The sequence below is a fragment of the Crocodylus porosus genome, unplaced genomic scaffold (assembly GCF_001723895.1).
Source record: "Crocodylus porosus isolate Cpor-Errol unplaced genomic scaffold, CroPor_comp1, whole genome shotgun sequence".
NCBI lineage: Eukaryota > Metazoa > Chordata > Crocodylia > Crocodylidae > Crocodylus > Crocodylus porosus.
The window spans coordinates 54932827-54942884 of NW_017728951.1; positions in this window are offsets into that span (position 1 = coordinate 54932827).

A 10058-nucleotide genomic window follows, 5' to 3' on the forward strand; every position below is an offset into this window, starting at 1 on the left:
ACTGGCCTGTAGTTGCCAGGCTCTTCCTTCCTCCCCTTCTTGAAAATAGGGACCACATTGGCCCTTTTCCAGTCCTCAGGGACTTGGCCCCGAGCACCAGGAGTCCTCGAACAGCCGTGCCAGTGGCTCTGCAATGACACCAGCCAATTCCCTCAGCACCTGCGAATGAAGGTCATCCAGGCCCGCTAGCTTGGACACATCTAAGCCCTCCAGGTGGTCCTTAACTAGGTCTGAACTAACAGTTGGGGGACTCGCATCCTTCCCGGGCCTCTCTACGCTATCACCCAAGACCACCCTGTTGTCAGCAAACAGGAACACGGAGGCAAAGAACTTGTTGAAGAGTTCTGCCTTCTCTCACATGTCCGTCACCAACTGCCCTGCCCTGCCTCATAGGAAAGGTTTAATGGGTTAAATTATGAGAGGTTAAATTATCAAAGGGAACATGGCAAGCTTGCCACTTATTTTCACATTAATGCATTGATCAATTGCTAGGCAATACTCCATAAGACAGTTTTCAAGAAAAATAATGTTGGGGATTTAAAAAGAAAGACTGTGAACGGCTGATCTGAAGCTCTTATCAGATCAACTCTTCACTTTCTTTTCTCATCAGACATCTTTTGTTGTGCTCTCTTTAGCTTCTCCATACAAATTATGCTGTACTATCCAGCTCAGGCCTGAGCTGGTTACAGAAGTTCCCACATTTCAAAAAGTCTTACTCTCCTATTCTGTGCTCATTGTACCATTAAAAAGAGATGGCATAGTAATGACAGCACTGGAATACATGTCAGGAGACCTGGGCCCTTCACTGACACTGTTAGTGATTTCCTTTGTGATCTTCGCCCATCTGTAAGATCTGGCTAGTACTGGTTGGCCCACTTTTAAAAAGTTTTCAGATCCTCACGTATGGAAATCTTTATAGAACTGAGAAGCATGTTCTCTCAACATACAATTATATGAAGGAGAAAGGAAGGGACTGTCAGGGGAAACTTCTGCAATCTGGCCATTTAGAACCATACCCAAAGCAATCACTTAATTTCTAGGTAAAGACCACTTGGTATAAGGGGAGGCATTTTATGCAGAGGTGTCAGCTCTCCTGGATTTACAGTATATCTTTATCATAGTGTCAGGATGGGGTCCTGAAGGATGGCTGTGATCTCCCAAGGCCTGCTTATCATGCCAAGTTGGCCCAATGGGCACCCTCGATTCTCGCCTGCCACATCTTTGATGGTATGAACGATAGGGAGGCTGCCTCCAAGTTCTCTTGGACACAGTTGAGATAGATTCTCAGGACCCCATGGACCCTGGACCCTTGGTGGGTCGCACTCCAGGATGGATGTCACAATAGGTGTTTTGGGGGCACCCCAGCCTTATGGGTTATACATGGCTCCAACCACTCCTCTACCATGCCCCAAGCCTCACAGATGGAGCTGATGTTGTTCTGTCTGGGCCTTGTTATAATTTGAACCCCTGGGTTCTCCAAAGCCCCGTCTCGCACTGCACCCTCTCTGGCGCTTGGGTTGGTGTACCCCAAATGCTGCGCCCTCTCTGGCACTTGGGTCCTCACACTGCCGTGGGTCCCCTATGAGGGCTCATCCATCCCCTAATAGCCTCACCCAAACCACTAGTGTTATACAACAATAAACAAAACACAAGCCCCTGGGCTGTAACATAAATTCAAGCCACCCAGCTGTAACGTCATTCAAACCCTACCAGGGAATACTCCTTCCCACAACAGTATCAGGAGCTGCTCCTGCAGTCAGGCCTCTCCCCTTTGCTTACTCTGGGAAAGCTCCTTCCCCCTTGGCTGCTGGCCTCAACCCTGGGGGTTTATAAATGAGCTAGGCCCTCCCCTTTCCAGTCAGCTGACTGCTGGCAGGTGTGGGCCTCGAGCTCATTCTGGCTGCCCTGGTAACCAGCAGCTGGAGCTTTCACCTCACTGCCAAGCCTCTTCCCCTGGCAGTTTCAGCTCTTTAAAGAAGCAGGGCACCCTAGTGCACTGCAACACATAGTATCACTCCAGCCAGTCTACATACAGATGTTTGGAAAAGACTGAACATTCCTGACCCTGCTCAGTTGGCAGGTCATGAGTATGCCCTATTGCAGCCTTATGAAGAGGGGCTCTGGATCAGAGGTGAAAGGATTCCACACCCAGTTCTGGGAGCACGACCAGTCTGCATCTTAAATAAAATAAATCTGAGGCTGATAGTTCATTCAATGTTATAAAGCCAGCAAGTTTAACTGGCTCATTCTAATATTACTGGCAGTCTCCATGCTTTAGAGGCTCAGAGCTAAACCAACAGGGAGATGAGTTATGACACTCCTTCCAGACAAAGTGAACCTTTTGGGCCAATGCTGAGATCACTGACTAGACAGAGCTGGAGAGTCTGAGCAATGAAGAGGCCATTATGTCAGAATACTGAGATATAAAGAGAAAGAGTCTGTAACATTCTTTTAAAGAATGAAATTAACACTTTCATGAACTCATGACAAAACACCTCCTTGGGTTCTTATTGGAAAAATTCTAATTTTTTTGTTCACAGGTTTATGTTTGTAAGGCAAAGTCATTGTGTACATTACAGGCTTTCTGAAGGAAATTCCCTGGCCAAAAAGCGTCTCAGAGATTCAGGCAAGACCAGGTTTCCTGGGAGTCTGTGCCTGCCTGACACTGATTCACTGCATCACCTTGGATAAGTCACTTAACTCTTGGGTGTCACAGCATCTCTAATCTCTACAAATGGAATCATGCCAAGACACCATGAAGAGGATGACTTGAACTTTCAAAATGCTTTTAAGATAAGAACCATTAGATACCAATATGTATCTTATTCATAGAATCATAGAAAATTAGGATTGGAAGGGACCTCAGTCCAACCCTCTGCCCCAACCCTCTCCTCAAAGCAGGACCATCCCCAGCTAGATTATTCGAGCCAGGGCTTTGGTGAGCCAGGCCTTAAAAACCTCCAAGGATGGAGATTCTACCACCTCTCTAGGTAACCCATTCCATTGCTTCACCAAGCTTCTAGTGAGAGAGTTTTTCCTAATATCCACCCTAAAATGCCCTTGCTGCAACTTGAGACTGTTGCTCCTTGTTTTGCCATCTGCCACCACTGAGAACAGTTCAGCTCCATCCCCTCTAGAACCAACCTTTCAGGTACTTAAAGGCTGCTATCAAATCCCCCCTGTCTTCTCTTCTGCAGACTAAATAATTTCCCTCAGTCTCTCTTCATAAGTCATGTGTCCCAGCCCACAGACCACTTCCATTGCCCTCTGCTGGGCTCTCTCCAACTTGTCCACATCCTTTCTATAATGGGGGGCCCAAAACTGGACACTGTACTCCAGATGTGGGATCACCAGTGCAGAATAGAAGGGAATAATCACTTTCCTCAGTCTGCTAGCAACGCTCCTACTACTCATGAACCCCAGTATGCCATTAGTCTTCCTGGCAACATGAGCATACTGTTGATTCATATCCAGCTTATTGACCACTGTAACCCCTGGGTCCTTTTCTGCACAGCTACTGCTTAACCGGTTGGTCCCAAGCCTGTAGTCATTCTTCCCCCCAACTTGGGGTCATTCATGAATTTGCTTAGGGTGTAATCCATCCCATCTTTCAGATTGTTAATTAAGTTATCAAACAAAATTGGCTCCAGGACTGAACCCTGGGGCACCCCACTTAATACCAGTTGCCAACTAGACCTAGAGCCATCGATCACTATCTGTTGAGCCAGCTTTACACCTACCTTACAGTCCATTCATACTTCCTTAGCTTGCTTACAAGAATATTGTGGGAGACGGTATCAAAAGCCTTGCTAAAGTCCATGAATATCATGTCCACTGCTCTCCCCATATCTGTGGAGCCAGTCATCGTATCATAGAAGGAAATCAGATTGGTCAGGCATGATTTTCCCTTGGTGAATCCATGCCGACTGTTCCTGATCACTTCCTTTTTGTCCAAGTGCTTAGAAATGGGTATCTTGATGACCTGCTCCATGATTTTTATGGGGACTGAGGTAAGGCTGACTGGTCAGTAGTTCCCTAGATCCTCCTTCTTCCCTTTCTTAAAGCTAGGCCCTTTTCCAATAGTCTGGGATATTGCCCAATTGCCACAAGTTTTCAAAGATAATAGCCAGTGGCTTGACAGTTACATCAGCCAGCTCCTTCAGCACCCTTGGCTACATCGCACTTAGCCCCATGGACTAGTACATGTCCAACTTTTCTAAATAGTCCCCAACCTGTTCTTTCACCATTGAGGGCTGCTCACCTTCTCTCCAAACTGTGCTGTCTGGTGCAGTAGTCTGGGAACTGACCTTGCCTGTGAAGACAGAGGTAAAAAAGGCATTGAGCACTTCTGCTTTTTCCTCATCACCTGTCACTAGTTTGCCCTCCCCCATTCAGTAAGGGATCCACATTTTCCCTGATTTTCCTTTTGTTGCTAACATACTTGTAGAAACCCTTTTTGTTGCCCTTATTGTCCCTTATTATCTGCAACTGCAATTGCACATTGGCCTTCCTGATTTCATCCCTGCATGCCCAAGCAATATTCTTATACTACTACTCCTCTTATATTCCTTATCTGCTAGTTACTATTTGTAACATGCAGGAGCCTTTAACAGATGCTTAATCATTTGAAAATGCTAAGGCAAACCAGCAGTTTAGAGATGCTGTTCTATATAACCCAACCATTTATGCACATAACAGCCAATAAGGCATTGGATTAACATTAATACAGTTCAGAATCCAGAGACAGTTTATAAGATTACTTCTAAAAAAGCATAGTTTAATAATGACACTCTCACTTGGATTTTGAGAAGAGCAACCATCAATTTCTTCAGTGCATGAAGACATAGCTTTGGTGAAAAACTATGGGCTTATCAGTGGTTCAGTTTGAATGGAGCTGCCAAGCTTTTACTACAGTGCTATAGATGTCAGTTAAGACTAACTTCCTGCTAAATGGTAAGCTGATTTATCAGCCTTTGAGGGGACAAGGATGCACATGTAAACTAAAGGCAACGGAATTAGAACAACATAGAACGGACATTGTTCGAAACAAAAGCCCATCTCCCATTAGCAGCTATTAGAGGATCTTGCTGTCAGAACATAATAGAAAATTCCCAGGTTTTAATGGCTTGACCTTCTGTTTCTGAAATGCACATGTGAGTGGTTGACAGACAGATTGTGAAGGTTAACAACTCTCTTGATTTTATCTTAAGTCTCACCCTTTTTGAAGCCCCCAGGTCATGATTACGTAAGAATTTTTTTCTGTTAGAAACAGTTTCTAGACCCAATGCGTGAAGACAAAATATTTAAAAAGGTGAACCCCAAAGGCTCAAAGACAAGATAGGAAGAAATCATCCAATGTCTTATATCTTAAATGTCATCACTTTAATCTGATCTCAGGATATTCTGGGGACAAACTCATGTTTGCTTTTTTTTAATACTGGGGCTGAAAGTAGTGGGAAGTGACACATCCAGCCAATCAAGGGGTCTTAACCTGCATGAAGTGGGGAATGTGAATGAAATAGGCCTTATTATTGATACTGGAGCAGGGCCCCATTGTAATGATCCCTGTACGTGCAGTTATAAAATCATAGTTCCTACCCCAAAGTGCTTAATATATGAGCATGTAGGGACAACAAGCAACAGAAAGAAGGGAAGCAGATAAAGCACCACAAAAACAAGTTATGCTTGGTAGAGAGCTGCAGTAAAAGGTGCACAGCTCATTTGTTCATTATTTGAATTGAAAATATTGACCTAATCATGAAAAAAACACTTTGTATATGCTATACAAAAAACTAGAACCCTTGGTTCAAAAATGATACCTTTTATTAGATCAACTGGAAAATGGCAAGAAAACTGTCCTTTTCTGCAAGCTTTCGGGATCAAAGTCCCTTTGTCAGGCTCTGGGAAAAGTGTAGATGGTACAAGATAGTAAAAAGTCCCCTTAGGTAGGAAATAAACTTCATTTTACACAGAGGGGTCCAGAAAGTGTCTTTGTATATGCTATGAACTCTTGACTGCCATTGTCAAGTTCTTCATGCACATCCATTTCTACTCTTTTGACTCTAGGAAACATCTACACACACACACCAGTTATACAGTTTCTAAGATCCAACAATAAATTAGTAATCTAATTAGTGGACAAAGAAGGAGCTATAGTAATCTTCAATCAAGACTAATTTCACCCAGAACATCAGAAAAAGGAAGAAGAAAGCTAAGGGATGGAAAAACACAAACGAGTAGAAAAACACTTTTCATAGAACACCCTCTACCTTTCTGACCTTCCAGTCCTCATGCTCAAGGGAAATTTACAAAACACCCTCAAAAGATGCATCTGGGAAAAAATAATTCTTAAGCTTTCTATACACTAAAAAGCAGAGACTAAACACAGATATTGACTTTATGGCTCATTATAATCTACCTGATCTCTCTCTAACCTCGCTGCACTCCATAGGTGATCATGATGTTCTTAAATGGTCTTCTGCTTTTCCACTTACTAGGTTATCCTTTCTACTGCATTTCTCTTGTCTGTTACATGATAAAAGTTTTTTTTAATCATGTTTTTAATTATATATGGACTTTTACACAAGTCTTTGTTCTATTTATTATTTAGCTCAAGCTGTGTCTACTTTTTTCTTGGACCTGAGGAAAGGTACTTGGTACCTGCTTGTTTATCTTCCTATACAATTCATCCAATACAAGATATCACTCAAAATCCTTGCCTACATATGCACGCGCACAAGGATACTGGTACTTTTATTGAGAGGCATATTGCTGACATCATTATAAAAAACTCTTCCACGTGGAGCAAAAAATTAATCCCTGAAAAGGCATGAAATAGTTCAGACTACATAATACAGAAGAAGCGAAACAACAGCCTGATTTCTTTAAAACACTAGAAGGAAGTCAGGAGGTTGGGAAAGAAACTAGCTATAAGCTGTACAATGAAACAGAGTGGGGGCAATGAGAGAAGTGCTTAAGAAAAATAGTATCATCCCTAATTCTAAGAAAGTTCCTTGTTCAGTTTTAAAAGAAAAAAAACCCATCTTTCATTCTTTACCATTTTGTGCTAATTGTGGGTTGTGAATATATCATTTGGGTCTTCCCCTGGGACAGGCTAATTTATAAAAAAAATACCCTAAAAGAGGGGTGTATTTGAAGTGCACAATTGTATCACTTCTAAGATAACCATACTCATTTGGTTACCTCAAGAAGTTTAGAAAAGGCAGTCTTTCTCTATGAAATTCAGGACACATGTAAAACTATCACATTAGCTGCAGCTACATTAAAAACACAACAAACTACCGCTTTTGCGGCTTACTAAAAGGCTTCTTCAATACAGAATATTTGCAAATGTACCCCAAATTAGCAACATCTCTCTCTCATTTCACAGCTTAGCTTGCTAGTTGCATGGAAGAAACCAGTCTGAGCTGCTTGCTCCTCTAAACTAACAGAACTGATATTTTTTCCAGTTTGCTTTGCTAGAGAAACCTAGTATACACAAATTTCAGGGAGAATGGGATTAATAAAGAACCTGTTTCCCTACACTGGACATTCTAAGAGGGCAGTGAACAGAGAAGATTAGTGGCTGGAGCCACTCCACAAAACACAACACAGGTCTGAGAGTTGACCTGGGGATTCACTTAATTTATTACCATATGTCCCGGGACCCGAGAAGACTTACTGGGAGAACAGGACGCCGCGACGGAGGGAGAGCCTGCGCAGCTCGTTAGCCGCGTCTATGTACAGCTGCGGCCGGCAGCTGATGGTGGCATCAGCTGCCGGCCGGGAGATTTAAAAATGGTGGCCGCCGCTCTGGAGACAGCGGATGGAGAGGGGAACAAATGGCTGGCAAAGCCGCCCCCGCCATTAGCCCAGCGGGACGGAAGCTACAGAGCCAAAGTGTTGGAGAGTCTGGGAGCCTGGAGAAGAGGCAGAACAGTTGGATCACCAGTGGATGAAGCCTGCGGTGGCAGATCGAGTGAGCAACAAAGGATCCAGACCACCCAGAAAGATCCCAAGACGCTTGTAGTAAGTGCCATGGCAGTGGGTGTGGGAAGCGCCGAAGAGGGGCGTGAGGCTGAAGGCTCACTTGGTGGGAGAGAAAGATCGGGACGGGATCGCCACCTGGAATAGAAGGCATCGATTGAAGAATACGGGGACAGCGCTATATATCCATCCAGGAGATGTCACTCCTGGGCAAGATCTTAGGGGCGGTGGTGGCAGGTCAGGGAGGTAGACGTTATAGAAGGATCACTTTGAGGAAGTACGCAACTGATGGTGTAGGGTGATGTATCAGTGGTGGGAATTATCCTTTGTAATAGGGCTGGGATATCTATATCGGCGGGGAAGGAGTCGGCTGGCACATCACGGAGCAGGTGCAGGGAAGTGGAGACCACAGGTGGTATGAGGCCAGGGTGTAGGGGTGGCAGGATCCCCGTATGTAACCGACGAGGCCAACCCAGGACACCGAGGGACCCGTGGACTAGCCCCACCCCACTGGGATAACAGCAAAGTCGTGGCAGACGAGAAGCGGGGTTGTCGAAGCCGGTATACAACCAAACGTAGTAACACCAGTGTTCGGTGAAGAGGGCGGTCGCCAGGACAGAGCCAGACTACTCGTAGAGAGCTACGAAGGCCTGTCTAGGACACTATATAAGAGTAATAATATTATTTTAGTTATACCTTTCTTTAAAGATTCAAAACATCATTGTTTTACATGTGTCCTGACATCTGCTGGGAAGAGCAGTCAGCCAGATCTGACCGCTCATGTAGGTTCCTAGCCCAAATACAGGACCTCCATCTAACCCAGGAGGTGCACCAAGGGAGACACCTTGTTGGACCTGGTGCTGGCCATGGGTGATGACCTGGAGAGGGGGCTGCGGGTGCTTGACCACCTGGGTGACAGTGATCATCGCCTGCTGGAATTCACCATCCAGCACAAGGTGGCAAAGGCCTGCAGCAAGACGGCAGCCCTAGATTTCAGGAGGGTGGACTTCAATGAGCTAAGGAGAATAGTCAGGGAGACACTGAGGTCCCAGAGGGGAGGGGAGCCAGGTATCCAAGAAGAGTGGTTGGTCCTTAAGGAGACGATCCTCCATGCCCAAAGGGAGGTAGTCCCAACATGAATCAAAGGGAATAGGAGGGCACAAAAGCCCCCCTGGCTCACCAAAAGCATCCGGGAATGTCTTCTAGCTAAAAGGGACGTGCACACCCAGTGGAAGGGAGGGGTAATCACCAAGGAGGACTATACTGCAGTTGCACGGAGATGCAGGGGGACAGTCAGGAAGGCCAAGGCAGAGATGGAACTGGGACTAGCTACCCAGAACAAGGACAATGAGAAGTCCTTTTTTAAATACACAGGGGGCAAAAAGAAGGTACTGGGTAATGCGGGGCCCCTGCGAGACATGCTAGGAAATTTAGTCGTCACACCAGATAACCTATTTAATGACTTCTTTGCCTCCATTTTCCTGAGCAGGGACCAGATCAGCCCCCCCAACCAGAACCCCCTCAGGCCCCATGGGAGGCACACCTAGGCCAAGGGTCAGGGAAAATCTAGTCAGGGAACTTCTGGAGAGACTGGATGTATTTAAATCAGCTGGTCCTGACGATCTCCACCCCAGAGTGCTGAGGGAATTAGCTGAGGTCATTGCGGGACCCCTGGCATGGCTTTACAAGCACTCGTGGTGCTCTGGTGTGGTGCCAGAGGACTGGAAGAGGACCAACGTGGTTCCCATCTTCAAAAAAGGGAGGAAGGAGGATCTGGGAAACTATAGGCCAGTTAGTCTTACCTCGATCCTGGGTAAGCTTTTTGAGAGAATTATCCTGGTACATGTGCGCGAGGGGCCAGCAGGGGAGATTATGCTTAGGGGCAACCAACACGGGTTCATTTGAGGCAGGTCCTGTCAGACCAACCTGGTGGCCTTCTATGACTAGGTAACAAAATCCTTAGATGCAGGGGTAGCAGTGGACATAGTCTTTCTGGACTTTCGGAAGGCCTTCAACACTGTCTCTCACCCCATTCTCATTAAGAAACTGGGGGACTGTGGTCTCGACACCTA